At 44.0% G+C, this 27,484-nt stretch overlaps 1 long non-coding RNA gene across 1 annotated transcript in view; it reads left to right on the forward strand.

Annotated features, from left to right (window-relative positions):
* The window catches only part of LOC131837173 (uncharacterized), a 222,503-nt gene that overhangs the window by 42,066 nt on the left and 152,953 nt on the right, over nucleotides 1-27,484 (forward strand). The window contains exon 2 of the long non-coding RNA XR_009355955.1: nucleotides 4,429-4,494. This is a non-coding gene — a long non-coding RNA (uncharacterized LOC131837173). The remainder of the gene's footprint in view (nucleotides 1-4,428; nucleotides 4,495-27,484) is intronic.

Here is a 27,484-nt window from a genome sequence, read left to right on the forward strand (position 1 = left end):
TCAGTTAACCCTGGGTTAAGTAGTCACTCCAGATGTAGAAGCATCAGGATACAGAACATAAAAGACTTGATTAATACAGTTATGGGTTGGGAGTGAGTAGGAAGAGATTGAAGATATAAAGCAGAGGAACCTTATAAGAGTGGGATAAACTGCTGGTGGCTCCCTCTTCTCTTAAGGGTGGTTGAAGGTGGAGAGGTGGGTTGCTAGTTTCTAAAGAATAGGGTTAGAGTCTCTCCTGAAGGCTGGGACCTGCTTGCCCAAAAGATCTTGCTCACACCTGCCTTCTGTGCATCAGCCCCTGGCAGAGACGCTGGAGAGCATGCGCTGTTGGGCTGCTTGGGTTTTGGGGCTCAAGCTCAGGGTTCTGGCTTGGCCAAGTTCAGTTCTTCTCAGTTTGCATGAAGTCAGGGGAGGGCCAGAAAGGGCTGCCTGAGAGGTGAGAATAGCCCCCCTGAGTCCTGACTCAGTCTCTCCATGAAAGGGAAAACGAATTAGCAGTTTTTTTGGCAGGTACATCTGTGCCTAGGGATAAACAAGACTCATCCTTGTGGAATGTGAATAGAGTTAGCATTTTTTTTTTTTTTTAATTGGCTTTTGGAAAAAGAAAAGGAGGAGGCAGAGATCCCACAGCTGTCTGGAGCCACTTCTATCTCAACTTTCCAAATTCAGGACCCATCTTCTTGGGCAAAGCTGCTTTGTAAGCAAGCTGCTGTCTCCTGATTTATAAGCTCATAATATTCCTAACTCTGTCTGAAGAGGCTGACAGTTACCCAGCACTCCTTGCCAGCTGGCTTCAGCCAATAGAGCTGCATGTAAATGCAGCATCCTGTAGCTACTCTGGGTCAGGCTTCTCCAAAGGGAAGAGAAATTCAACACTTAGATACGGAAAAGGAAAAAACAAATCTGAAACATTTTCTTTATGTTGGAGGCATTTCTGCTGCTCATTGGCAGGAAGGAAAGGCAGAGAATGTTGATAGGTATTCTTTTTCCAAAGTGCAGTGTGTAGAAAAGCATGTATTTTAGCTTCTCTGGGTGGGAATCAACAGATCTCATTCATTCAGCCTTCTAGGAGTTATTGGAGGAATGGGTAGACCTGGGGGTGAGGGTGACTCCAAGCACAAAATCTTTCTTGGCCCAAATCCTAGGCATCACCCTTTCCTGCTTTCACCCCCCTATCCAGTCACTCGTCCAAACTTGAATTCTACCTGCAAAATACTCCTGGGAGCCAGCTCTTCCTCTTCAGTCTTACTGACACAGTGCTAGCCTAATACTCACCTTCTCTTGCTTGGACTGTTGCAGTAGCCTGCTGGCTGGTCTCCTGCCTCAAGTCTCTCAGTCTTATTAATATGTTCACATGATGGTCTCAAATCCATTATGTTGAAGGGGATAGAGACTCTCCGCTCCAGCCCCTTTTGGTCCCTGGCTCCTCTTTGCTCCTGTTAAGGCCAAGAAAAGACCAAATAGCCATCCCATTTGACTAAGATAACAAGTCATTGCTCCTGCTGAGATAGAAGAAAAAGACCAGAAGCCCAGTCCTGTTTGAATAAGAGAAAAAGAAATAGTCCCCCCACACTCTCCTGAGACACCTCCACATAGATTATACTTCCAAATGAAAGGGCCATTTGGCCTTGAGAGACTGGGAAGGTGACTGGGCCTTGAGAGACCTGGAAAACACCCCATTACCACCCCCCATTACCCATAACCATAAAAACTTACTCTTAACCCTTTAGGATGCTCAGTCTTTGGGAAGGAATCCTGATGAGCGCACTGGTGTCAATAAAGCTAAGTTTTCCCTGCTCTCCCAGGTGGCGTTTGAGTTTCCTCGGTCACCTCAGATTTTCCACAACAATGTCTTATCTTGTCCACTGCATAAAGGGGACCACCATCTACACAATTGCCTAAGCCCCAAACCTTGAAGTTATCCGCAATTACTTCCTTTCCCTCCCTGCCCACTCACCCGCCCATCAACCCACTCGCCCATCATTTTTGCCCACTTCTCTCCAAGCTTTAGCATCTTCAGTTAAGCCTTTTAACTCTACAGTACTCTACAGCTACAGCCCTTCCGTAGAGATAAGCCACCACTCAAAGCTTACATCACCTTTCACCCAGATGAATGCAGTCATCATAAGAGTAAAGGGCTTACTGGTGATTCACAGACCTGTACTCCTGGGGCAAATGACACATTATATGTTAATTAAAAAAAAAAAAGAGTAAATGGCTTATAAAGCACTTACTATGTGCCAGGAACCTTTCTAAGTGTATCATAAATCCTAGTTCCTTTTAATTCTCAAAATCACCCTCAGGGTGTGTGTGCTGCCACTACTACTATTATCATTTTACTTGCTTTCAAAAAAATTATTTATTGCTTTACTTATTTTATTCCAATATAATTAACGTACAGTGTTGCATTAGTTTTAGGTGTACAATGTAATGATTCAACAATTTTATACGTTTCTCAGTGTTCATCAAGATGGGTGTGCTCTTTGGCAAAGGAAACAGTGAACAAAACCAAAAGACAACTGACAGAATGGGAGAAGATACTTGCAAACGACATATCAGATAAAGGGCTAGTGTCCAAAATCTATAAAGAACTTAGCAAACTCAAAACCCAAAGAACAAATAATCCAATCAAGAAATGGGCAGAGGACATGAACAGATATTTCAGCAAAGAAGACATCCAGATGGCCAACAGACACATGAAAAAATGCTCCACATCACTTGGCATCAGGGAAATACAAATCAAAACCACGATGAGATATCACTTCACACCAGTCAGAATGGCTAAAATTAACAAGTTGAGAAATGACAGATGCTGGCGAGGATGTGGAGAGAGGGGAACCCTCCTGCACTGTTGGTGGGAATGCAAGCTTGTGCAACCACTCTGGAAAACAGTGTGGAGGTTCCTCAAAAAAAACTGAAAATAGAGCTACCCTATGACTCAGTGATTGCACTACTGGGTATATCTTTAGGATTAAAGATACAAATGTGGTGCTCCGAAGGGGCACGTGCACCCAAATGTTTATAGCAGCAATATCCACAATATAGCCAAACTCTGGAAAGAACCTAGATGTCCATCAACAGATGAATGGATAAAGAAGATGTGGTATATATACACAATGGAATACTATGCATCCATCAAAAGAAATGAAATCTTGCCATCTGTGACGATGTGGATGGAACTAGAGGGTATTATGCTTAGTGAAATAAGCCAATCGGAGAAAGACAACTATCATATGATCTCCCTGATATGAGGAAGTGGAGATGCAATGTGGTGGGGGGTGGTAGGAAAAGAAAAAATGAAAGAAGATGGGATTGGGAGGGAGACAAACCATAAAAGACTCAATCTCAAAAAACAGACTGAGGGTTTCTGGGGGGAGGGGGGACAGGAGAGGGTGGTCGGGATATAGACATTGGGGAGGGTATGTGCTATGATGAGTGCTGTGAAATGTGTAAACCTGGCAATTCACAGACCTGTACGCTGGGGATAAAAATACGTTATATGTTTATTAAAAAAAATAAAAATAATATAACACTGATGGTAGCTACACTGGAATTAAAATAAATAACATTAAAAATGAAAAAAATATGTTATATGTTTATTTAAAAAATAATAAATAACTCTCTAAGTTAAAAAAAAGATGGGTGTGCTCTTAATCCCCTTTGTCTATTTCATCTGTCCCCACACCTCCCATCCACCTCCCGTCTGGTGACCACCAGTTTGTTCTCTGTAGTTAAGAGTATTTTTTCAATTGTGTCTTTCTTCTTCATTTGTTTGTTTGTTTTGTTTCTTAAATTCCACATTTGGAAATCATATGGTATTTGTCTTTCTCTGACTTCCATCACTCAGCATTATACCCTCTAGCTCCATCCATGTTGTTGCAAATGGCAAGATTTCATTCTTTTCTTGTGGCTCAGTAATATTCTATTCTGTGTATATACCTCTTCTTTATCCATTTGTCTATGGATGGATACTTGGGTTCCTTCCATATCTTGAGTGTTGTAAATAATGCTGCAATAAACCTAGGAGTACATATACCTTTTTGAATGAGTGTTTTTCTTTTCTTTGGGTAAATACCTGGTAGTAGAATTAGTGGATCATAGGGTAGTTCTATTTTTAAAATTTTTAAAAAGATTTTATTTAGTTATTTGAGAGAAAGACAGAGTCGGGTGAGGGGCAGAGGGAGAAACAGACTTCCTGCTGAGCAGGGAGCCCGATGTGGGGCTTGATCCCGGATCATGACCTAATCTGAAGGCAGATGCTTAACCATATAAGCCACCCAGGTGCCCCTCTAATTTTAATTTGTGGAGGAACCTCCGTGCTATTTTCCACAGTGGTTGCAACCAATTTGCATTCCCACCAACAGTGCATGAGGGTTCCTTTTTCTCCACATTGTCACCAACTCTTGTTACTTCTTGTGTTTCTGACAGGGTATGTGTACTATTATGTCCGTTTTATAAATGAGGAAAAGGAGGCACAGAGAAGCCCATTGACAGGTAAGAAGCTGAACTGTTCAACGCTGTTCTTTCTGCAAAATGAATGCCCTTGTGTCCCTTGCAGAACATTCTCCAAATCAGTGGTCTTTATAAACACGGAGTAAGTCATGTCCTGCACCTCTTTAAAACCCTTCAATGGATCCATGTTTTCTCCTTTCTCTTAGAATAAAACCCAAATTCCTATAAGGGATTGCTGGAAGCCCTACATGCTAGGCCTTACCTAGCGTCACCTTTCTCGCCAGAGTCATACTTGACAGTTTCTCTTTTGGTTCTGGGATATTTCCACTTTGTCTCACCTCAGGGCGCTTGAATTTACTCTTTGTCTAGACAAGTGGTTCTCTCCTGGGGTTACTCCCCCTCCTTCCTCTCCCCTCCTATCTCCCCAGGGACATTTGGCCACATCTGGAGATGCTTTTGGTTGTCACAATTGGGGGAAGAGGAGGGGCTGCTGGCATGTGGTGGGCAGAGAGGCTGTGATGCTGTGGAACATTTCGCAATGACCGGAGCCTTCCCACAGCAAAGAATTCTCTGGTCTCAAATGGCAGCAACTGATAAACCTGTATCTTTACATATTTCATTCACTTTCAGTTGTAGATGTCGGTGGAAAATTTGGTCTCTCCAGAAATGTCTTTCTGACTCTCCTCTTTAAAGGAGAGCTAGCCTCATGTCCCGCCCACATGATCTCTGGTTAGTTTCCTGATTATTAGTGCCTTTGCTTTATTTTATTCTTCTGGCTTCCTGGGTTTCAATGCTTTAGGCCACTGTTTCTAATCTTCTTCTTGGAAAATACCTTAGATATTCTCAGTTTTTAAATTTGGGTCATGTATGGTCTTCAAATGTATTCTGTACTTTTGATGCTACTGTTATTGGCTAGTTTTAGTCTAGTCTAGTTTTAGGCTAGTTATAGTCTAGTTTTCATCATATTTTGTGATCTATTTGTGTTACCATGTACATAGGTACTAGTGTTTGAGAAACGCATTTATTGAATTGGAAAGACCTTGCCAACCAAATGTTGAGTGAATCGAATGTTTTCATAATTTTTTTTTTTAGATTTTTTTATTTATTTAGCAGAGAGAGAGGGCAAGAGAGCAAGCACAGGCAGACAGAATGGCAGGCAGAGGCAGAGGGAGAAGCAGGCTCCCTGCTGAGCAAGGAACCTGATGCGGGACTCGATCCCAGAACGCTGGGATCATGACCTGAGCCGAAGGCAGCCGCTTAACCAACTGAGCCACCCAGGCGTCCCGAATCGAATGTTTTCAAAATGCTATATAGATATGTGCTGTTTAATACAGTACAATACATGTGGTTATTTAAATTAATTTAAATTCAAGCTAATTAAAATGAAACAGAATTAGAAATTCAGTTCCTCACTCAGGCTAGCTGCCTTTCAAGTTCTCGATAGCCAGTTGTGGCTCACGGCTACCATGTTGGATGGTGAAAATAGAAAATATTTCCATCATTACAGAAATTTCTATTGGACTGTGTTATTCTAGAATTTGGTCTCATTTTAAGACAAAGTGTATATACCACATGCATGTTCATATAGATGTAGGTATCAATTTTGTAGGTTTTCTGTTATACGGTTTTAAAAACTTTGTTTTCTTTCTATATAGTATACCTTTACTAACTTGATAGGATACACTAAATTATTAAATGCTAGAAACTACCACATTCTTTGGAGCAATCTCTATTTTGCTGCATTTAAAAAATATACTGCTTCATAAATATCTGTGTTTAAAAATTTCCTTTGACGTCCAAGGGGAAGTGACATCGTCTTAACAATTTTCTTCATGATGGGAGGGTCTGATCTCATAAGTGAATTCCCAGAAGTACAAGAGAAAGAAAGAGTACTGGAGAAGTAATGTCACATCCTCTGTCTTGTCTCCTGATATGCATATTCAAGACACGTGTGCCTACTTTTGCCCCCTCAGAAAACAAAGAACAAAGCAACACTTCCAGAAGTGAATGTGGCTAATGATTATGGGGATGGGACATGCTCACTTATTAGGGTCCTTCTGAGATTTCCCCATGATGGACACTGGCTACTACCTTGTATCTAGCTTCTTAGCAGGCAGCATGGAGCCATAGGGTCCCTGCCTGCTACGTACTGCCCCCTCTCAGGGGCCCAGAAGCTGAGGGGTCAGGAGGCTTGGTGGAGTGTCAGGGAGAAGGGCAGGGGTCTTATCTGTGCCACCTGAGGCCGAGCACCACCTGTGTTTGTGGGTGTGTGCATTTTGGGTTGGAGCCAGTGAAAGGCAGATGAGGGTAGGTTGCTCTTGTGATTCTGACTGCATCTCCCTTGGTTTACCGATGGTGCCAGGTTGAAATTTAGGGCCGGGTGGGGCTAAAGTGAGGTGAGTGAGGGGCTAATGAGGGGTGCAGCATTTAAGAGGATGCCAAAAAACCCAAGATAAATGTTATTTTAATGGCAGTACTTCAAAAAACATAACAAATGCAATGCTTTGAAACAAAGGCAGAATCTGACCCTGCATTTGCACAATTCACCTTGCTTGCATCAACCTTACCTTGCCCTTGTCACCAGACAAAATTTGGTTCACCATCTTAAATGTGGCAAGAAGAACTCCCCTTTTTAAAGAGTATGAATCGAAGCTTCCTGCTACTGTAATAAAATGCATGGAGGTCACAGCACACGTCATCAGGATATAGGTGGCTGAGTTCACACTCAAGTGCAACCAGAGCCCAGCCTACTGGAAGCTGCCCTTGGGCTCCTTCCCACCTCAAGGTGAGGCTAAACCCTAGCCTGACATCTTTTTCTTCATTTTCTTTTTTTTTAAATTGAGCTGAAATTCACACAACATAAAATCAACCATTTTAAAGTGTACAATTCAGCAGCATTTTATACACTCACAGTGCTATGTGAATGACCACCTATATCAAGTTCTAGAACATTCTCATCTCCCCAAAGGGAAACTGTACCCATTCAACAGTCATTTCCTGTTCTCCCTGCCCCCAGCCTGTGGCTAACACCAGTATACTCTCTCTCTTGGGATTTACCTATTCAAGACACTTGAAAGAAATGGAACTGTATGGCAACACGTGACCTTCCGTGTCTGGCTTCTTTCACTTAAGTGTAATGTTGTCAGAGCTTATCCATGTGATAACAGGTGTTGGCCCATTATTCCTTGTTACAGGTGAATAATCTGTTGTATGGCTACACCACCTTTCACTTATCCAGTCATCTGTTGATAGGCATTTGAGTTGTTCCTACCTTTTAAATTTTGTGAATCACACTGCTGTAAATGTTCCTGTAGAAGTATTTGTCTGAATATCTGTTTTCAACTCTTTTGGGTTCATTCCTAGGGGTGGAATTGCTGGATCATATGATAGTTTTATGTTTAAGTTTCCGAAGAACTGCCACGCTGTTTTCCATAGAGGCCGCAGCACTTTCCATTCCCACCTGGAACATACAAGGTTTCCAGTTTCTCTGTGTCCCAGCTAACACTTACTTTCTGTGTTTTGTTATTTTTTAATTTTTTTTTAATTAAAGGCATCCTATGGATGTGAAGTGGTTTCTCATGATGCTTTTGATTTGCATTTCCCTAATGATTAGTTATGTTGAGCATCTTTTTATATGCTTATTGGCCATGTGTAGATCTTCTTTGAAGAAAAGAAGATTTATTTATTTTGACTTTGACTTCTATTCAAGTCCATTGCTTATTTTAAAATTGGGTTGTTTGTCTTGTTGTTTATTGAATTCTTTATTTGTTCTGGCTATTAGACCTTTTAAAAATTTATGATTTCCAAGTCCTCTCTACCATTCTCTAGGTTATCTTTTCACTTTTTGGATGATACCATTTAATGACTGAAGGTTTTTAATTTTGATGAATTCCAATTTACCTAATTTTTCTCTGGTTATGTATGCTTTTGCTATTGTATCTAAGAATTCATTGCTGAATCTGGGGTTCATGAAGATTTAACCTTATGGTATCTTGTGAAAGTTTTCAGTTAGGTTATATTTAGGTTGATCCATTTTGAATTAATTTTTGCATATGGTATGGTGGAGGGAACAGACCTTGTTTTTTGCCTGTGGCTGTCTGGTTGCCTCAGACCATATGTTGAAGAGAATCTTTTTCCCCATTGACGAGTCTTGGCACCCCTGTTGAAAATTAATTGGCCACAGATTTATTATTGGCCACAGGCTTATTTCTGGACTCTCAGTTCTATTCCATAGGCCTGTATGTCTGTCTTTATGTTAACACAACACTGTATTTTTTTTTTTCTTTTAGGATTTTATTTATTTGTCAGAGAGAGAGAGAGTGCACAAGCAGGGGGAGTGGCAGGCAGAGGGAGAGCAGGAGTGTTGAGCAGGGAGCTTGATGTGGGACCTGAGCCAAAGGCAGACACTTAACTGACTGAGCCACCCAGGTGTCCTACCACACTGTATTTATTACTGTAGCTTTGAGTAAGTGTTGTAATCAGGAAATGTGAGTCTCCTAGTCCTCCTTTTATTTATTTTGACTATTTATTTTGACATTTACATAGTTTTACAATTTATGTAAATGGAATCATATAACATATACTCATAATATGTTTGTTTTTTTTCTACTTGTCTGATAGCTACCTTTTTAGGTTGAGTTAAAAAAAAACAAAAAACCCTTTGAGAGGCTTCTGGCTGGCTCAGCGCGCCTGGTTAAGCATCTGTCTTCAGTTCACTCATGGTCCTGGGATCCAGACCTGCATGAGGTTCCCTGCTCAATGGGGAGCCTGCTTTTCCCTCTGCCTCTTCCCACCCTCTGCTTGTGCTCTTACTCTCTCTCTCAAATAAATAAATATCTTTTTTTAAAAAAAACCTTTGAATAAATAACACGCTGAAATGATTTAAAGCATTCAAATAGGATGACATGATTGAAGTGAAAAGCCAGGCTCTCTCATGGTCCAGTTCTCCAGTTCCCTTCCCCAGAGACACCCAGCGTTATGAGTATACCGAGCACTTACAGAGAGAAATTTTAGGCATAAAGAGGTCTTGGATTATATCCTTTCCCCCACCCCTCTGCAGAGAAGGCAGCACACACTACATCGGAACAGAACACTTTACAGACTGAACTTTCTAGTTCTTTCCTTGGCTACCTTCTCTCTGTCTGCATTTTCATTATTCGATTTATTTTTTAAAGAGTCCAAGGCTGTTACTTGGTAGACTGTAACTCCATTTTTCTGGTGTTTGCTCATAATCAGATGTCACATATACAGTTTGGGCAGTAATACCAAAGAAGTGATACAGTGCCCAGCTCAGCCTGTCATCTCAGGAGGCAGCTCATGTCAGTTTGCTCTGTTACCGGTGAAATAAATTCTGATCACTTGGTTGAGGTGGAGCCTGCCAGGTTTCTCTGTTGCAGAACTGTCATGGTTTTTCTTTCTTTCTTTCTTTTTTTGTAATTAATAAGTCATCTTCGGGGAGGTCTTGGGGTGATGTATATCTTGTTACTCATCAGACATTCATTTGAAGGTTTTAACACCCACTAATGATTTTTGCCTGAATCAGTGATGACTGTCCTGATTGGAAAACAGTGTTCATGAATTTTGTTTGCACTGTCCTTGAGCTCTGCCCAACTCAAGAGTCAGGCTAGGTCGATAGGGCTGTGAGGTGCCTCTTGCAGTGTTTCTCCATGTCTGTGGCTCCTGGAATCCTTCCCATGGTCTCCAGAAGGTTTAGCTTGCAGACCAGGGGAAGGGTGAAGATGCAAAAAGAGAGAGAGAGAGAGAGATGCCCAGAGTGACAACATCAGACACACTGAACTCACCTCCTCCTGGGTCCAGAGAAATCAGATGGCCATTGGTAAGGTTGGTGCCATTTTGTGTAACTGCTGTACCTTGAACCCTCTCATCTCAGAGATTGTGTTCCTGGTCTTATTTTTGTTCCAAGGCCTCATCAGGTTTTTTGTTTTTGTTTTATGTGTGTGTGTGTGTGTGTGTGTGTGTGTGTGTGTTTTAAATCTGGACAGGGTAATTAGATCTTCAGTTTTGAAAGCAAATTTGGACTCTCTGTCCTGGAACCCCAATCTCTTGAGCAAGTCATGCTCTGAAATGAATTCTAGAGGGAAGGGTTGTTCTTAAATGGCTTGGTGAGGGTATATCACTGAGAGTTGAGAGAAGATATAGCTGTATGACACCAGCTTGCTTCTCTACCTTGAATCTTCTCTTCAGGATGATCTTGTCATGGCCTTGACTTGATTCTGAGGCCTCTGCAGAATCTGGTCTTCTCTGAAGTAGGTGTCTAGTGCTGTGATCCTGAAACCCAAATTTGGATTCTAGACTTTCTGGTATTTGGAGACTTGTCTCAGGAGGAGAGTCCTAGAGTCCATCCTACAATGCAACTAGCTGGAATGATCTTGTAAAAATGCAAATCTCACTAGTCCTATGCCCTACCAAAATCCTTAGATAGCAATCCAATACCTATAGCATCCCCAGATCTATGCCACCAATCCCTGGGATCTGTGAGTCCATGCACACACTCCCTAAACACTGCCATTTTGATCTTTATTTAGCATGAAAACTATGAGATATGAATAATTTACTTGAGGCCAATATAGCTAATAATACAAACAAAGCCTTGTTGGATTCATCATAGTTTTTGTATCTATGGATTCTAAAGATATGTTTTTTATGTTAGTGGAATCTTCAGAATATTTTAACATTAAAAGAGGACAATGGAATATCACTCAGTGTTTAAAAAAATTGATTATCTAGCCAAGAAAAGACATGGAGGAACCTTGCGGGCACATTACTAAGTGAAAGAAGCCAATCTAAAAAGGCAACATAGTGCATAATCCCAACCATGTACCATTCCTGAAAAGGCAAAACTATGGAGACAGTAAAAAGATGGGCAATTTCCAGGGGCTGATGAGTAGGTAGAGCATGAAGGAGCTTAGGGCGGTGAAACTACTGTGTGATATTACAGTAGTGGACACAAGTCATTGTACATCTGTCAGAACCCATAGAGTGCACACAAGAGTGAAACCTGGCGTAGGCTATGGACTTTGGGTGATAATGATGGGCCAACATGGGTTCATCCATTGTAAAAATGTGCTACCCTGGTGTGGGAATTTGATAATAAGGTAGGCTCTGAGTGTGTAGTAGTGGGCAGGGAGTATATGGAAATCTGTGTCTTCTCAACTTTGCTCTGAACCCAAAACTTCTCTAAAAAATGAAGGCCGTTACAAAAAAAAAAAAAAAAAAAAATTTCTTATGTTAAAAAAATGTTGGGAACCTGCTAGGCTTCTTGGTAAATATCCAAATTCCTTCATGCACTGGCTTGGGCACCTTTCTGGCCTCCTCTCCCAGCCTGTTCCTTCCTCCCAGCAGGGTAGGCTGTGTTCCTGACCCATGGCTCCTCTTGCTGGCCACCTTCTTCCTTACTTGGTGCCTTCATCACTCCCTCTTCCACAGAGCTTGTCTTTCTGCTCTGTCTCTGCCTACAACTCCTTGGGCTCAGCTCAGAGGTCTTGCCCATGATGAGCCTTCCTTAGTGCATTCAGTTCCAGGCACCCCCAAAGCCCTTCACCAGTGCATTTCTAGAGCAATGTGCCTGGCAGATGCAATGCCATTAGAAGTCTAGTGTAAGTCACTTACTTGTGATTTGTGCTTCTTTTTCCCCAGCTAGACAGTTCTTTCTTTCTTTTTTTAATTTTTTAAAGATTTTATTTATTTATTTGACAGACAGAGATCACAAATAGGCAGAAAGGCAGGCAGAGAGAGAGGGGGAAGCAGGCTCCCTGCTGAGCAGAGAGCCTGATGCGGGGCTCCGTCCCAGGAGCTTGGGATCATGACCTGAGCCGAAGGCAGAGCTTTAATGCACTGAGCCACCCGGGCTCCCCCAGACTGTTCTTTTATTTAAAGGATCAGCATGGCATGGAGTATTTGATGGTTAATTTCATGTGTCAGTTTGGGCTCCAGGATGCTCCAGTAGCTGGTAAAAGAAGATTTCTAGGTGCATCTATTCTGTTGTTTCTAGAAGAGATTAGCCTTTGTTGGTGAGCTCAGGAGAGCGGATGGCTCTTCCAAAAGTAGGTGCCATTAGAACAAAGACCTGAAAATGTGCAAGTGGCTTTGCAACTAGAAGGGTTTTGAAGTGCATATACTTGAAGAGGACCATACTGTTGTCATGGGGCTCTGAGGAGAGGTTCTGGAGAGAGCTCTGGAAGAAAAGAGGAGAGTGCCAAGAGAAAACATCCTTTTTTTTTTTTTTTTTTTTTAAGTTTATCTATTTACTTGAAGAGTATCTGGGCGGTTCAGTCAGTCAAGCATGTATGTGCCTTTGGCTCAAGTCACTGTCTGGGGATCCTGAGGTCGAGCCCCGTGTCAGGTTTCCTACTCAGCAAGGAGTCTGTTTCTCCCTCTGCTCTTCCCCCTTGCCTGTGCTCGCTCTCTCTCAAAGAAATAAATAAAATCTTTTAAAAAAAGATTTATTTGAGAGAAAGAGAGAGCAAGCATGGGTGTGGAGGGGGAGGAAAAGAGGGAGAGGGTGGGGAAGAGGGAGAGAATCTTAAGCAGACTCTGCACTGAGCGAGGAGCCCCCTGTGGGGCTTGATCCAAGGATCCTGAGACCATGACTGGAGCCAAAATCAAGAGTCAGACACTTAACCAACTAGCCACCCAGGCGCTCTGAAAATGTCCATCTTTTTAGAGAATACATAAGTGATCAAGCACAGATTGTTGGTAGAAATAGGATGGTAAAGGCCATTCTGGTTAAGGCCTCAGATGGGAAGGAGGGACATGTTATGTGACAGTGGAGAAAAGGCCATCCTTGTTATAAAGTGGCAGAGAACTTGGCTGAATTGTATTTGTGTTCTAGTGTTTTCTAGAGTGTAGGACTTGGGTGCAATGAAATTGCAATGAAATTGGATATTTAGCTGAGGAGATTTCTTGACAAAGGTTTGTCTGGTTCTTCCTGACCACTTACAGTAAAGTGCAAGAAGAGAGAAAGATGGTTCCAAAATTGTTAAGCGGAAAGAAACCAAAACAGAGATTTGAAAGATTCTGTCTGTACTGTGAGAAGAGAGAAAGTGTGTTCGGAAGAGAGCACTAAGGCTGTAGCCAACTGACCTGTGGATAAGGAGAGTAGTGTGACTGTGAACCAGCCATTTAATTAGCCACCTCAACAGAGTACAGGGACTGAGATGAGACCGTTCCAGCAGAAACACTGTCAGCTGGGAAGAAGGATTCTGAAGGCGACTTAAGAGTCAGCAGGGCCACTGCCTAGCTTCCAAGAAGGCAGAGAGCCGGCTGGGCAGCTCTGGGGATGTGATCCCCGCTTGGCAGAGAGCCTCAGCATAAGTAGCTCCTCACTAAACCGTGGGGGTGACCCCCCCAAAAAAAAATGCTGTGGCCCTGGAAGGACATCTGGCCGAAGACAATTGCTTTCCAGTCTTCAGATCTCATGCCGTTTGTTCTGTGGGTTTTGGACTTGCTTGAGACCTGCTACCTTCTTCCCTGTTTCTCCCTTTTGGGAAGAGAATGTCTGTCTGGTGCCGGTGCCTGCCCCACTGTTGTATTTGGGAAGCATGTCACTAGGGTTCATGGGCTCAGAGCTGGGGAGCAGTTCCGCTCAGGGGAAGCTCACCTCCAGTCTCCCCTGCATGTGACTGCGGCGACAGATGAGACCGCGGGCTCCTCCAAAGGGTGGACGCTGGAATGAATGAGTTTGGGGGTTGCCAGGATGAAATGAATGCATTTTGCATGTGAAAAGGGCATGCATTTGGGGGGCTAGAAGGGGTAGAGGACTATGCATGGGAAGTTTGTGTCCTCAATATTTCTATGTTGGAACTTAATCTCCAGTTGTGATGGTGTTAGGAGGTTAGGTCATAATGGTGGAGCCCTCCGATTTCAGTGCTCTTCCATGAAGAGACAGGAGAGCTCGCTTTCTCTCTGCCCTCTCTGCCATGTGACGTAGACGCACAGCTGAGATGTGGCCCTGTTTTAAGTGATGGGGACATGGAGGCCCAGCTGGTCTAGGTTTGCTTCCGAGCCAGGGAGCGTGCCAGAGATGATGAGGGAACAGAGGTTTAGTTCCTGCATGACTTTCTCCTGTCCCATCCAGCTGCTTCCTTCCAGCTGGGCTGGACCTCTTTTCCTAGCACTGGGCATGCCCTAGGGAAGCTGGGTCAGGGGTGGTGGGGGGAGCTTAGGCCAATGCAACCCATATGCCCCCCTCAGACCAGAAGACAAATGCTTTCTTTCCTCTAGGGTAGTCCCTTTTCCCCTTTTCTCCCCCAGCCACTCTTGGTCCTGTGCAACCCTGGGTAAGCTCTGTCATTCCTCTGGCCTCATGTTGTCCTCTGTGCAATGGGCCAAGTAAGGTGTCATCTGCCCACCAAAGTAAAAGGATCTGGTTAGCCGGGGTTTATATGTCGAGGCTGCCCTCCAGGGCCGCCCACATGCTGCATCCTCTGAGAATAAGTCACCTGCCTAAGCTATTTTCAGACACAGCTGCAGTTGAATAAATCATGATCAGGAAGAGGACGGCACTGTGAGCTGGGAGCCAGCTCTCGAGAGGGCTGGGGGCACGGCCACTCCTCCTGCTGGCACTGCTCAGCCCCTCTGCTCCCAGCCATGCTTCCCCTCTCCTCCTGGAGCCAGCCTAGTTTCTCTTCTGCAGGAGGCTTTTCCCAAGTGATTCTACCTGCCTCCACTCTGAGTGACTTGACCCGGTGCCCATTCCACTCACTTAAAAAAAAACAAACAACCCTACCAGCTGAGTGCCTACCTGGGATGTGGTGGGGTGCTGGATGGCGGGGGGAGTGAAAAGGCGTGGTTCTTCACTTCCAGCTGGTCATCCTCTGTGGGGATTTGAAAGCCAGAGCACAGCCACACAGAAGAAAGCAGGACACGTGATAAGATGAATGCCAGATGGAGTGCAGAAGAGGCAAGCAGCACATGGTGCTGGGGAGATGGAGAAGCTAGCAATGGACCAAGGGGCTGGTCTGGGCTTTTCCCTTTTCTCTTCTGATCTCTCAAGCATGCTTTTCTGTATCAGATACTCTGCTAGGTGCCAGGGACTACAGGTGCACTGATTTTTTTCTTTTTAAAGATTTTATTGGGACGCCTGGGTGGCTCAGTGGGTTAAGCCGCTGCCTTCGGCTCAGGTCATGATCTCAGGGTCCTGGGATCGAGTCCCGCGTCGGGCTCTCTGCTCAGCCAGGAGCCTGCTTCCCTCTCTCTCTGCCTGCCTCTCCGACTACTTGTGATTTCTCTCTGTCAAATAAATAAATAAAATAAAAAAAAAAAAGATTTTATTCATTTATTTGAGGGAGAGAGAGGGGAGGAGGAGGAAGGGCAGAGGCAGAGGGAGAAACAGATTCCCTGCTGAGCACAGAACCTGATGCGAGACTCGATCCCAGGACCCTGAGGTCATGACCTGAACTGAAAGCAGTTGCTTAGCTGACTGAGCCACCCAGGTGCTTCCAGATGCACTGATTTTAGTTAGTTAACTCAGATGTGCAAGAAATGATGTATTTATTTTTCTGGCTCCAATTCTTCTGGGCTGGTGAAAGGCATCTTTATCATCTTGGAGCCTCCTGAGCCAAGGTCATGCAAAGGCCCAGGTCACACGTGGAGGCCATGGCCCTCGGAGGCTGTGCCTGTTGGCAGCTGTCAGTCTGCTCCCCATGCTGCTGAGGCTCCCTTAGTCCTGCTCTGCTGGGTGCCTGGGACTCAGGCTCTGTGTCCAGGAACCCAATGCCTGGCCATGTGTGGGGGGCTACTGGGGAGAGGGATGTAGTTCTTCCCGTTTGCCTCTCTGGCTCAGGGGAACCTCTTTTTAGTTCAGAAGACTCTCTCTCTCTGTGCTTCCAAGGACACCTAGCATACGCACTCAGGGATAAACAGAAGACAGGAAGAAAAAGATAGGAGTATTATGGGCTTGGATTGTGTCCCCTCAAAATTCGTCTGTGGAAATCTTAACCTTTAATGTCTCAGACTGGCTTGAAAGAGGTAATTAAGTTAAAATGAAGTCTTTAGGGGGGTCCTAATCAGGAATGACTGCTCTGCTCACAAGAAGAGAGTTGGACCTAGACGTAATGTGCACAAAGAGAAGACCATGTGGAAACACTAAAAGAATATGGCCGTTTTCCAAGGCAAAGAGGGCGGCCTTCAAAGAAACCAACCCTGCCGATGTTTATCTCGGACTTCCGGCCTGCAGAATTGTGAGGAAATAGGGGTATCTAGGTGGCTCAGTCAGTTAAGCATCTGTCTCTTGATCTCAAGGCCAGGAGTTCAAGCCCCGTGTTGGGCTCCACCCTGTGCACGGAGCCTACATAAAAACAACAACAACAACAACAACAAAAACTGTGAGAAAACAAATTTCTATTCTTAAACCACGTGGTAACGTTTTGTAATGGTACCTTTAGCAAACTAACACAGTAAGGATATGAGTTTGGCTGCTGTAACAAAGGAACCCAAAATACAGTGGTTTAAACAAGATGGGAGTTAATTTTCTTAAAAAGATTTTATTTATTTATTAGACAGACAGAGATCACAAATAGGCAGAGAGGCAGGCAGAGAGAGCGGGGTGGGGAGGGGAGCAGACTTCCTGCTGAGCAGAGAGCCCATTGCAGGGCTCAATCCCAGGACCCTGGGATCATGACCAGAGCTGAAGACAGAGGCTTTAAACCACGGAGCCACCCAGGTGCCCTGGGAGTTAATTTTTATGTCATGCACCACTTTGAACATGGGCTTCACAGCTGGCATGGGGCTGGGGATTCACACTTCTAACTTTCTGTTCTCTCACCCCTTGGGATATTGTTCTTATCTTCATGATCCCAGAGAGCTCCCCATTATGTCCCTAGGTCTACATCTGGCCAGCAGGAAGGGGAAAAAGGGGAGGGGAGAGGAGTGCCCCCTTCCTTTTAAGGACAAGAAATGGAAGATGGAGATACCACCTTTTTTTTTTTTTAAGTATGCATTTTTTTTAAAGGTTTTATTTATTTGTGAGAAAGAGAGAGAGTGAGCACAGGAGCAGGGAGAAGGGGGAGAAGCAGGCTCCCCGCTGAGCTGGGAGCCAGATGTGGGGCTTGATCCCAGGATCCGTGACCTGTATCAAAGGCAGACCATCCCGGTGCCTGGAGATATCACTTCTGCTCACATGTTCAGGCACTTAATTGGGTCATAAGGCTACATGTAATTCCAAGGGAGGCTGGCAGATGTCTTTATTCTGGATGTGTATGTGCACAGTTAAACCTTGAAGGTTCAGATACTACAAGAAAAAGAGGGTACTGACTACTGGGGGACGGCCCTCAGTTTCTGTCCTCCCAGAAGCAAGGAAGAACAGGAATTATCAGTCTACTAGAATAGAGGAAAGGGAGAGGGAAAATGGCAAGGAGGATCTAAAAAATTAATATCAAAAGTTACCCGCCACATGGAAATAGACCCGTGCAGAGCCCGCCTTCACGTTGCTTCCAAATGCTCACCATCTCTAGAGAACAGTCTTTAAAACTAAGCAATTGTGACACAGCATGACAATACACAATGGCAATGAAGTGGATGTTATTAGAATTACAACCTACACTGGATGTCGCGGAGGGCAAAGGAGAGAGCCAAGTGCTAGGTGGGAAGGTGGAAAGTGAATTGATAGAATTCTTAGAACAGTATCACCAATACTTAATTTTAAATCATTTGGGTTCTACATAACTCCTACAAACTTTGAGTCAAATCTACTAACTATATAAAGGTCTGTGTATGTGTGAGTGTGAGAGTTACATCTGGGTCATTTTTGTGCAGGGCGGGGAGGACAGTGCACCTGTTTATTGTCCACATCAGGTGAAGCAGGACTGAATTGAAGGTGGCCAGAGAAACCAGTATTGCGTGTCCCTTATAGAATTCCAGAGAGCGGGACGCCTGGGTGGCTCAGTTGGTTAAGCGGCTGCCTACAGCTCAGGTCATGATCCCAGCATCCTGGGATCGAGTCCCACATCAGGCTCCTTGCTCTACAGGGAGCCTGCTTCTCCCTCTGCCTCTGCCTGCCACTCTACCTGCCTGTACTCTCTCTATTTCTCTGACAAATAAATAAAACAAAAATCTTAAAAAAAAAAAAAAAAAGCCTGGGGTGAAGGAGGGGATAGGATTTCAGCCAATATTATTGAATTTCAAAGCTGGAAGCCATACCTGGATTACAACCATTGTGGTAGAAATATTTCCCTCTGCCCAGGGGAGTCAAGACAGTGTCCCCTCAAAGAGAGGGGATACTTAGGATTGCCTTAAAGGAGGGGAAAAGAGGACTAGCTGTCTCATTTGCAGAAGAGGTTTGGTTAAGACACCCCGGAAGGCTTCAAGCGGGGGTTCCATGATTATGTCTGGCCTTTCAGAACATGATGACTGGAATCTGCTCTCTGGATGTGTCTTGGCCCCCCTCCTCTGCTCACTAAAGACACTCATGTCTTTTTTGAAAGGTTCCCCTCCCCAATCTGTCCTCTCTTGGTGATGGCTGCCTCTGCCAACTTGGTTCCCGTGGTTGGGAACCAACCCATAGGTGAAGCAAAACACCACTGGGAAGGGGAGAGACGGGGAAGAAAGGGACAGAGAAGCCAGGATGGCAACGTGCATTGGGAAGGGCTGAGACTCACTCCTATGAGTTGTTGGGGGTGTGCTAGAAGGCCTTCAGAATAGTACCCCCTTCCTTGCCTAAATCTTGGAACAACAAAAGTGAAGATGGGGTATCAGGTGGATGGAGATGGACTTTCACAGTATGAAGGAGCTGTTGTCAGAGAGCGCAACGTTTTTTTTTTTTTTTTTTAAAGATTTATGTATGTATTTTAAAGAGAGAGAGAGAAAACACATGCATGTGCCCAAGTTGAGGAGGGGCAGAGGGAAAGACTCTTCAAGCAGACTTCCCGTTGAGTGCAGAGCCCAAGGTGGGGCTCGTTCTCATGACTTATGGGGTCATGACCCAGGAGATCATGACGTGAGCCAAAACCAAGAGTCGGACATTTAACTAACTGTGCCATCCAGGTGTCCCAGAGACTGTCACTTTCTGTGTGGGCTTCATAACACTAAACACAGAGGAAGACCCGTCCATTTCTGCACCCAGTCACAGGCAGAGCGGGGCAGATCCATTGTAAAACTTCTAGCATGGAGGATGGAGGAGGAGAGGCACCTCTCTTAGATATATATTATATATAGATATATGTTGTATATCTATGTATATAGATATATAATATATCTGAAATATGTTATTCATAAATCTAAAACATACAAAATATGTATCTAAAATATACATACACATATAATATGTGTATTATATATCTTTTATAGTTATAAATATATTTATATTTAATATATAATAAGCATATATGTAGCATAAAATATATAAAAATATATATAAATAATATATAATATATATATAATCTTATATAAAAGTGTATAAAATATATAACATCTATCTATTTATCTATCAAGAAGGGATAAATTCTTAGAGACAGAAATTAGATGACCAGAGCCTGGAGGAGGTAGACATGGGGAGTTATTACTTAATGGGTTCAGAGGTTCTGTTTGGGTCATGAAAAATTTTGGAAATGGATAGTGGTGATGGATGTGTAACATTGGGACTGTAGTTAATGTCCCTGAATTGTACACTTAAAATGGTTAAAATGGCAAATTTTATGTTATATATTTTTACCACAATAAAAATATATTTTAAAAAACAGATCAGAGGCATGAATATAAAGCCTTAATCTGTAAAACTTGAGGAAGAAAACTAAGACCATTTTTTGGTCCTGTGGTTACGCAAATATTTCTTAGATACGACACCACAAGTATGATCCATCGAAGAAAAAAATTAAGAAATTAGACTTCATCAAACTTAAACACTTCTTCTTTTTTTTTTTTTTTAAGATTTTATTTATTTATTTGACAAATACAGATCACAAGTAGGCAGAGAGGCAGGCAGAGAGAGAGAGAAGGAAGCAGGCTCTGCACTGAGCAGAGAGCCAGATGTGGGGCTCGATCCCAGGACCCTGGAATCATGACCTGAGCTGAAGGCAGAGGCTTAACCCCCTGAGCCACCCAGGCGCCCCAAACTTAAACACTTCTGCTTTTCAGAGGAAAATGCCAGTAACACCCATCCACTGAACAAAGTACTCGTGCGTGTCCCAACATGGAAAACCCTTGAAAGCATTATGTGCAATGAAAGAAGCCAGTCACAAAGGGCCACATATTGACTAATTCCCTTTCTGCTAAATATAAGCAGGCTGATTTATATGGATTAGTGGTTGCTTAGAGTTGGGGGAAGGAAGGGAAAATGGGATTTACCACTAAGACTATGAGGTTTCTTGTACCAGGGACAAAAATGCTCTGAGATTGTGGCGATGGCAGCACAACCCTGTCATACATGGAAACACACTGAGCTGTATAGTGTAAATGAGCACATTGGATGAGATGTGAATTATGCCTCAATAAAGTTGTGGAGATGAGAAGATAAGCCATAAGATATTTGGAGATAATATCTGCAAATCATTTATTTGATGAAGGACTTGTATCTAGAACTTTAAACTCTCAACACAGTAACAAGAGAAGAAATAATCCAAATTTTAAAAATGTGCAAAAGGTTTGAACAGTTGCTTCCCCAAAGAAGATATATATGTAACAAACATAAGATGCTTGACACCATGAGTCTTGGGTGGGTGCAAGCTAAAACCATGATGAGATACATGCAAACCTGTTAAAGTAGCAAAAACCTAAACAAAACCCTGGTAAGGGCACAGAGGAGCGGAAACTCTCATATTATTGCTGATGGGAGTGCAAAATGGTAGAGCTGCTTTGGAAAGCGGTTCGGCAGTTTTATAAAGTTCAGTGTACACTTAACATAGAAAGCAAGAATTCCACCCCCAAGTATGTATATAAGTGAGATAAAAAAAAAAAAAAAGCTTCGGTTCACCTGTTGTAATGATGGGCTTTGGGTGATGATGATGTGTTAGTGTGGGCTTATCGGTTGTAACAAACGTACCAGAGTGGTGGGTCGTGTTGCTCATGGGGGAGGCTGTGCATGTGTGGGGGCAGGAGGTATATATGGGAAATTTCTGTATTTTCTGCTCAATTTTGCTGTGAACCTAAATCTGCTCTTAAAGTCTTAAAAAACAAAAGCCCAACCAACTTCTGTTCACACAAACCCCTTTATATGACTGTTTTTTAATTGTTGTTTTTGTTTGTTTTTTAGAGAGGAAGGGCGGGGAAGGGGCAGAGGGAGAGGGAGAGAGAATCTTAAGCAGACCTTATGCCCAGCGGGGAGCTCAATTTGGACTTGATCTCACAATTCTGAGATCATGACCCCAGCTGAAACCAAGAGTCCATTGCTTAATGACTAAGCCATCCAGGTGCCCCTGTATGTGATTGTTGATAGTGGCTTTATTTTTTAGTTGCTCCAAGCTGGAAAAAATCCAGAGTTCCCTCAAGTAAGAAAACAGTGTAACCAATGGGTAAATTAAATACAGTCGCATCCATACAATGGAATAATATTGGGTACTGAAAAGACAAGAACTGCTAATACAGGCAACAATATGAGTTAGTCCCAAATGTATTATGACAAAGGAAAGAAGCCCTCCTCAAAGAGCTCTGATAACTTTTTATGACATTTTGGAAAAGACAAAACTCTGGGGACAGAGAACAGATCCTGTTTGCCAGGGGTTTTCCAGGACAAGACTGACCATGAAGAGGAATGACAAGTTTTTGGATGAAAGTGTTCTGTCTTGGTTATGGTATGATTCCGTGTGTTTTCAGGATACATAGAGTGTTATTCCTAAAACGGGTGAATGTAAATTATACCTCCATAAACCGGACTTAAAACGGGTTCATCAAGAGACAAGGCGATGTGTCCATGTTCATAGCAGCCCTATTCTCAATTGCCAAATGTGGTAATAACCCAAGCATCCACCAACGGATGAATGGCTAAACAAAGCATGGCATAGCCATAGGGTCACAAATGGATGAACTGAAGTATGTTCAACATGGATAAATTTTAGTAAAAAGAGAAAGTAGGTCACACAAGACTACATACAGTATGAGACCGTTTTTGTAAAATCCAGAACCAAACAAAACTGAAGAGTATATTGCTATCCGTATTTGCAATAAAAATAAAAGGTAATGCCAAGCACAAAATTCAGGTTAGGGCTGCTTCTGGTAGGAGTGAGGGATGTCAGGAAGATGCAGTGGGGAGGAGCTCAAAGGTCAGTGCAGGTTCCTGGGAACAGTCTAGTTCTTGGGTAACAGGCAGGTGGCAATAATACTTATGTTATTACAACAAACAAAGAAGGATGCATGAATCAGTAATACTATATTATGAAACAGGAGATTATGACTAATTCAATCTTATGCGAGTCTCCGACAAAAACCAAAAACCTCACTAGATGATGCGGCTTAGAAGTGCAGGCATATTTGACTTGGTATTTTTTCATCCCCAGTTGATGGGCACCTGCACGTCTCTCTGCCAAAGACACGTCCCTTTTCATGTGACAAAGAGCAGGCTACCATGAAGGTGGCTTTACAGAGAGTCCCTCTTATAGACTCACCGTCAGAAAAGCCATGGGAGGAGGAAGGCAGGGGACCAGCATCAGTCTCTAGTCCCAGATTCTCCGTGTGGAAGTGCAGGACTGGGAAGTGGAGATGGGTTCCCTCTCTGCTGCCTCTGCAATGGCATTATACCTCCATGCCCCAGAGCTCAGAGAGCTCCCTCTTTCTGCTTGTTTTACCCTCTGAACCAAGCTTACTGGAAATCTCTCCATATCACCTCAGGGATTTCTTTTCACTTTTCCAGTAGACAATTTCTTAGAGCAGTTTTAGGTTCACAGCCAAATTGAGCAGCAGCAGGAGGAGAGGAGATGTCCCATATACCTCCTGCTTCCCCCGCCCTAATGCGCAGCCTCTCCCATTATCAACATCCCCTGCCAGAATGGTACGTGTGTTATGATTGGTGAACCACACTGACACGTCTTCACATTAGTTCACATTAGGGCTCACTTTTGGTGGTGCATATCCTGTGGGTTTTGACAAGCACAAGGGCATGTATCCACCATTATAATATTGAGCATAATAGCTTCACTGCCCTAATGATGTCTGTGCTGTCTATTCACTGCACCCCCACCCCATCCTTGCCCTCATAACTGCTAATAATATTACTGTTTCCATAGTTTTGCTTTTGACCTTCGGTGGCCAAATATTTGGGATGCTACCGATCGTAGCTTTCTTAGATTGGCCTCATTCACTTAGCGGTATGGGTCTACATTTCCCCCTTGTCTTTTTGTGGCTTGAGAGCTTATTTCTTTTTAATGCTCAGTAATATTCCATTGCCTGAATGTACAGAAATTTAGTCACCCACTCAAGTACCAGTGGGCATCTTCGATGCTTCCAAATTTTGACAATTATGAGTAAAGCTGCTGTAAACATCCACATGCATTTTTTGGTGCAGACACAAGTTTTCAGCTCTTTTGGGTAAATGCCAAGGAGCATGACTGCTGGATCTTATGGTAAGAGTATGTTTTGTTTTTTAAGAATCTGCCAAACTGGATGCCTGGGTGGCTCAGTGGGTTAAGCCGCTGCCTTCGGCTCAGGTCATGATCTCAGGGTCCTGGGATCGAGTCCCGCATCGGGCTCTCTGCTCGGCAGGGAACCTGTTTCCTCCTCCTCTCTCTCTCTGCCTGCCTCTCTACCTACTTGTGATCTCTCTCTGTCAAATAAATAAATAAAATCTTAAAAAAAAAAAAAAAAGAATCTGCCAAACTGTCTTACATAGTGGCTACACCGTTTTGCATTCCCAGAATTTGGCATTGTTGGCGTTCCAGACTTTGGCTATTCTAATAGGTGTGTAGTGGTATCTCATTGTTTCAATGGGTATTTCCCTGACGCCATATAATGTGGAGAATCTTCTCGAGCTTATTTGCTGTCTGCACATCTTTGGTGAGGTGTCCGTCAAGGTCTTTGGCCCATTATCTAATTGCATTGTTTTCGTATTGTTGCATTTTAGGAGTTCTTTGCATATTTTGGATCACAGTTCTTTATCGGATGTGTTTTTGGCAATTATTTTCTCCCCATCTATGGCTTGTCTTCTTATCCTCTTGAAATTGCCTTTTTGCAGAGCAGATGCCTTTTAATTTTAATGAAGTCCAGCTTTTAATGATTTCTTTCATGGATCACGTCTTTGGTGTTGTATCTGCAAAGTCATTGCCATACCCAACACCCAGTGGTTTCTTTAGATGACCTTTCAGTATTTCTTACCTGGTGGGAATAACTGGTGATTGTCTAGTAGGCATTGGCTTCTTGGTTTCTCATCCTTCTTGAGCTTACACTGGTTGGTTCAGAAGTCAACCCAAAGGGTGTAGATCTCAGAGAAAGTCATGATAGAGACACAGCATCCCACCTGTGTGAGTGGCCCATCGTAGCCGATTTCCCCCAGCAGGGAGCAGATCACTTATTTTTCAGCTGAGCACCAGACAAGGTGATTGGCCTATATTTGAAAGATGTTTACTTTTAAATGTCACAGTCATGCTTAGCTCAGCAGGGCCCAGACTATGAGAGGCATACAAAGAGAGCAGATTCAGGTCTCTGGTTTTACAGACTCCCTGTGGGGCAAACTGTCATTGGGTGCGACAGTGAGCATAACTGCCCGTACTACTTGATTTGACACTTTACCTTCTGGTGGAGCCCAGAGATTGGAGTTTATGTAAGTGAAGTGCTTACATGATGAACTGTCTTGTATTTACCTTTGGAGTTTCTGTCTATGACTATACACCAATTTGTTCTCAGAGCAACATGGCAAGAATGTCTCTGAGGAACTCTGTGCACCAAGCACTCGGGTCAGAGGTGGGCCTGCCCCTTCCTGGGGGTATAGGTCAGAAGCTGGAGCAGAAAATGAAAGCAATGCAAGGCACTAGGTCAGTGTGCTCTCAAGACATGTGGGAGATCCTGGGTGGGCGGAAGTGGGATGCAGGGAGAAGTCTGGGAGGAAAGGGAAGAGCCAGGGAGAGGCTGTGTCCAGGTCACCGAGAGAAGAAAATGGGTGTTTAAGAGCACCAGGGGTGCCCAGGCCAAGAGGCTGGGACAGTTCCGGGGTTTGGCAACCAGGAGGTCACTGGTGAACAGAGCGGGGGCAGTTTTAGTATGTCAGTGGGGACTGAAGAGGGCAAAGTGGGAGCAAGTCAATGGGAACCGTGAACGGGTCATTTCGTGGTGAAGGAGAGCAGGTGTAAGGGACAGCAGTGACAGGTGAATGTGAGGAAGACCCATGTCCTCTTCTGCTTGGCCCCCTGATTGGGGGATAACACTGAAGGAATGAATGAATGAACATCCCAAGGTCTGATGGTGAAGGAAAGGAGCCAGTGGAAAATATTAAAGATGGGGCAATTTCTGAAGACGAATTGTGGGAGTTACAGTCTTGTCCAGTGTCTGGGTCTCTAGAGCTGGGAGGTCCCCAGTGGGGCTGGACAGGAAAGCCAGAGACTGAGCTGTTATCAAGGAAGACTGCTTGCGAGCTGGAGCTGGGTGGGCTGTCAGTGGTGCCATGTGGCCTGTCCAGGGACTGGGGCTTGAGGGCAGAACAGGGGTTGGGGTCTCTAGGGAGCCAGTCTGGAGGTACGGGTTGGGGTGAGAGTTGAGGACATGGGAGACGAAGACTGAGGGGTTCCTGGGGGTGTGGGGTTGAGCTCTGGTGCTTGCCGGGAGTGGTAGGAGGTCTTCCTGGGGCAGTGTCTTCCCTGAGCTACCTCCCTGCAGGACTAGCCCCCAGCTTCCTGACCTGGAGCCCCCTTGGTGAGTTGTGTTAAAACCAGGGATTGTTAAGCCATAGCACCTGTGCTGTCCAGGCAGGATTTGGGGCCCCAGGTCGTATCTCTTGCCCTCCCTCGCCACCATCAGAGATGATACCAGCCACTGAGAAGGTAAGTGCAGATTTTCTTAATCTGCACAAGGACCTTATAATTTATAGTCCAAGTTGGGACACTTTTGTGTGAAAGGAGACGTTACTAATAATTATGCCAGGAGAACAGGTATAAACTGGAGCTCTCCCAGGAATGTACACGGTAATGCCCTTCCTCTAACCCCCTATGTCAGATTTTCTGATAAAAACTAGACTTGAAGCTCAGGAAGAGAATGAGGCCGTGGCTAAGCCAGGAAGCCACACCGGATTCAGTGGCCTACTTGCCAATCAAACATGGCCCAGTAGAGTCGAACTCCAGTGCGTCATGTTAGCGACAGAGGAACATGGTAGGGGACTTTCTGTAGCATTTGTCCACTTAGGGAATGAAAGCAGGAGGCGGAGGAGGCCTTTGGAATAGTTCCTTCTCCAACACCACCCAGCGTGGGACCCGTTTCCCTCCACCTGTGGTATGTTCGAGCTACTGTTGACACTTTTCCCACTGCCTTGCAAAAGTTGGCCTTAGAAAACAGACCTCAACCTCAGGCATCCCAGGCCAAGAGGAAGGAGCTAGGATCACAGTGTTTAAACAATCCAAAAAAGAAAAAGTTATGCAAGGATGTGGGGAAATTGGCACTTCTGTGCTGGGCCTGCAAATTGGTGCCGTCACTATGGAAATCAGTATGGAGGTTCATCAAAAAATTAAAAATAGATCTGTTATCTGATCCAACAGTTCCCCTCCTGGGTATATATCCAGAGGAAATGCAAGCAGGATCTCAAACAGATCTTGTGCTCCCAAGTCATTTCAGCATTACTCACAGCAACCAAGGTGTGGAGACAACCTAAGTATCTCATCAACAGATGACTGGATAATGAAAATATGTCTTGTGCACAGAAGGGAATATTATACAGCCTTTATATGGATGAACCTGGAGGATGTTGTGCTGAGTGAAATAAGCCAGTTACATGATTCCATGCGATTCCACTTAATGTGAGGCATCAGAAGTAGTCAGGCTCATAGAAAGGGGTACAATGGTGGAAGCCAGGGTTGAAGGGGAGAGGGAAATGGGGAGTTCCTAATCAAGGGGTGTAAAATTTCAGTTATGTGAGGTGAGTAAGTTCTATAGAGCTGCTGTATGAAATTGG

Source organism: Mustela lutreola, chromosome 1, assembly GCF_030435805.1.
Source record: "Mustela lutreola isolate mMusLut2 chromosome 1, mMusLut2.pri, whole genome shotgun sequence".
NCBI classification, from domain to species: domain Eukaryota; kingdom Metazoa; phylum Chordata; class Mammalia; order Carnivora; family Mustelidae; genus Mustela; species Mustela lutreola.